This window comes from Lactuca sativa, chromosome 4 (genome assembly GCF_002870075.4).
Source record: "Lactuca sativa cultivar Salinas chromosome 4, Lsat_Salinas_v11, whole genome shotgun sequence".
NCBI classification, from domain to species: domain Eukaryota; kingdom Viridiplantae; phylum Streptophyta; class Magnoliopsida; order Asterales; family Asteraceae; genus Lactuca; species Lactuca sativa.
Window position 1 is genome coordinate 26519468 of NC_056626.2, and position 3815 is coordinate 26523282.

General features: G+C 39.9%; 1 non-coding gene across 1 annotated transcript; it reads left to right on the top strand.

The window, feature by feature from the left end:
* The first annotated feature begins 455 nt into the window (after positions 1 to 455).
* On the top strand, positions 456 to 562 carry LOC111881118 (small nucleolar RNA R71). Its single transcript, XR_002846674.2, has one exon. It is a non-coding gene; the product is annotated as a small nucleolar RNA R71 (small nucleolar RNA).
* Positions 563 to 3815: the final 3253 nt, after the last annotated feature.

Genomic DNA, 3815 nt, shown 5'->3' on the forward strand with positions numbered 1-3815 from the left:
TTTCCTCCTTAGCCTTCTTATACTCTTCGTATGGGAGCCATTCCTTCTTAGGTTTTCGCCAATTTTTGTCGTATCGATCGCCACTTGAATAGAAGACTTGAGCTTTCTTATTTCCATTCTCATCCACATCACAATCTTTGGTGAGATGGGGCCCTCTACAATTTTCACATCCCACCCTCATAGCATGGATTGTTTGATCCATTTTTTTCATTCTTCTATCGAGACTATCAAGCTTAGCTATCACCGCCGCTATGCTATCATTTGCCGCGTTCACTACTCCCCGACTTACTTCGTTTCTCGGATTGTGGTATTCTCTAGAGTGCTTAGAGAATTCTTCAATTAATTCTTTAATTATCGGGGGCGCCTTCTTCGTGAGCGAACCATGAGAATCTAGCAATTGCCTTGTGGTGACATTGACTCCATCATAGAAGATGGAGACCTCTTGTTGGCTATTGAGGTCGTGATGTGGGAAATTTCTAAGCAAACTCTTGTATCTTTCCCATGCTTCATAAAGAGACTCTCTGGGCTGTTGCTCGAAGTTGGCAATTGCTTTCTTTAGCTTGGCTATTTTGGAGGGCGGACAAAAGTGATCAATGAACTCCTCTTTCATCTTGGCCCATGTGGTGACTGATCCGGGAGGAAGTGACTTTAACCAATCCTTTGCAGCTCCTTTGAACGTGACTGGGAGCATACGAAGAAGTTGGGTCTCGCGGGGGACATTCGGTACATTAAAGTAGTCGGCCACATCATTCACTTCGTCCAAGTGTTTGTAGGCGTCTTCGTGATCCTTCCCATAAAAAAGGATCTCCTTGAGTTGAGCGAGAATATGGCCTTTTAGTTTGAAAGTGGCGGTCGCGGGAATTGCGGGCTGCACAAGTCCTGGGCCGGTGTCATCGCGCATCCTCTTCTTCCATTCCCCCATGGGGACTTCATCGATATTAGCCATAGTGATGACTAAATCGTCTTCAAACTCGGAGTCGTGCTCGAATGTGGGTTCTTCTTCTTCCTCGGTCTCGTATTCGATATCTTCTTGAATTTTGTCTTCAATAGTCAAAGAGGAATTGGATGCTCCGGATTTGCTGCTCCTCTTCTTGCTGAAAACGGACTTGAGGTTTTTGAGTGGTGAGTTCTTTGACGAAGCGGATTCTCCAACGGCTTTGCCCTTGCTCTTCCTTAGCGCGGATTCCGGGTCTTCAAGAGGGGGGAACAGAGGTGTATCAGATCCTCGGGTCATGAAACCACTGTAAACAAAACAGAAAACACGTAAAAAGAACAAAAATAAAATAAAAAAATTAAAACTGAAACAGCGATGTATTCGCCGAGTCGGCACGAGTGCACTCGGCGAGTTCAAGGCAAAAACAAAAAAGAAAATTTCTAGTTACTCTAAAAACGAAATTGTAATAAAACTAATTCTACTTACTGAATTGCTTCTTAAATAACTTTGTGTAAGATAAATCCCATACAAAGGATCGATTAAACTAGAATTTATTGTTAATTTAGAACCGTTCCCCGGCAACGGCGCCAAAAACTTGATGTGTGCAAACTCACTTAGTTTTAAACCTACTTTTAATTATTAAATAACACACAAAAGACAGTGAACCTATCAATTGTGGTATAACTAAATAAGCAGGGTATCGATCATAGGGAACGGTAAATTATAATTAAAAACTAATTTTATCTAAGTTAATTAATAAGTAGAGGTTTTCTCTAGTTTTACAAGACTATAAACTTACTAACTATTACTAATTTAAGAACTAGAAAATAAAGACTTAACTAGATTCAATAATTGGAAAGGAACTTCTGTTTAGTTCAACTTGGTTGACTCTATGGTTGATTTCGAGGTAATGGTGCAATGGATTAATTCTCGTTGGTTACCGATTCAAATGATTAGATTCGTATTCACTACCCTAATCCTTAGCAAATAAACTAACTTAAACAGTGGCCAGTTGTCTAATTTAATTAGATTCACTAGATTAATTATTCGGGTTAAGTTAGGCTTGCAATAGTTAACTAATTTATTCTTTTAATTAACTTCTTGTTCGATGGTCATCTTACAAGCTTGCACGTGGATTTACTTAATTTTCTTATTAATTCTAGTTTCATATTCATTAATCCTAGATATATGGCATAGTGATCACATAGCATATGAGGTTAATAATCAATAGATGTTCATGCTAATCAATTATCTTCCTATTAACAGAAAATTAATTATTATTCACACACAAGGTTCTTTAGCAAGCTAAAATAACAAAAATTCACCAACTTAAAATTAATCCTACCAATCAATCAAACCATATTGTCAACTTTGTATCCCCAAATAGAAGTCTAAAGGTTTTAGCTCATAATTGAAGTAAATAACAACAAACAAACAAAGTCAAATTGCTTAACCATAATGATAAAACAAAAGAATAAGTGGAATGATGAAATTTTGCCTCAATTACTCTCCGGGATTGAATTCTAGCTTCTTTCGTCGTCTTCTAGGGTTTTTCTGCCTTCTCAATCGCAGCTAAACTCTTCTAAATCGTTCTAGACTCCTCCTCTATCGTTCTGAGGAGTTATCTTTATATATACAAAACGACTCGTCGAGTCAGGTGGTGACTCGAAAATTTGCTTTTCTTACCGGAACCAGATGTTCCCTCAAACTTTCTCTTCTCACCAACCTCAACCTTGTTGGTGGTTCTCCCCTTAACCATGTTCTCAACAGACTTGGCTGCCCAGATAGCTGCCTCTAGAGTATGTGCCTGACGTACTGACACCTCGTACTCCCATGAGAGTCCCTTCGCATACCGGTCCACCTTTGTCAACTCGTCTGGGACGATACGCAAGGCAAACTCCATCTTATCAGTAAAGTTATTAGTGTATTCATCAACTGACATGCTGCCTTTCGTCAATGCCAAAAACTTATTCTCCAACTCCAACAGATTTTGAGCCGAGCAGAGCTTGCGCTTGAACTGCACCAAGAACTCTGCCCATGTCAATTGCAGTGGCTCATTAGGGCTTAACGTCTTCCCTAGAGTGTTCCACCAATGAACGGCTCCACCTCGGAATTGACGCACTGCATAGATAGTCTGCAACTTGCCTCTGCAGCTACAAGTCATAAGGCTAACTCCATTTCGGAGATCCAATCCATAACTCCAATTGGATCCTCCTTTCCATTGAAGGTCGATGGTTTGCAAGTTAGAAAGTCCTTGTACTTGCATCCTATTCCATCATTCCTTCCATCATGGTTGTTTTGCCTAACTATCGGTGGGTTGGCTTGACCAATAGACCCACTGAAGTTTCCACCTTCCGAGTGCCCTTCATTTAATTCGGGCTCTTCCACACGAATTGACAGTTGTTCACGATTCTGTTGAAGCAACCGCCTATTCTCCTCCATTTGATGATCCAACATTGTTTGAATCATCATTTGCACACCAGCCATGGTTATTGGCTCAGGTGCTGCTGCTACGACAGGTATTTGTTCAATCACTGGTGGTTGATTCCTGTTTTCATCAGCATTTCCAACTCCACTTCTTGTTCTCACCATTTTTGATCTACACACCGAATAAGGTGAAATTAGATCCTCATTCACGATAGATATTCAAATCATCAATATCACTCCGAAACGTTTACATGCTAGTTCTAAATTCGTAGACGTACGCTTAGAATCCTACACACATAAGGTTTCTAGATCCGGTCTGCAACAGACCATAGATCCGAACAAGTAATATCATATATGGCAACATATAACATTTAGCACAATAGCACATAAAAGCATTTTAGGCAACTTTCCTAAAATAAACTAGTGCTCGTGTCTAAAACATAACAGTCACATA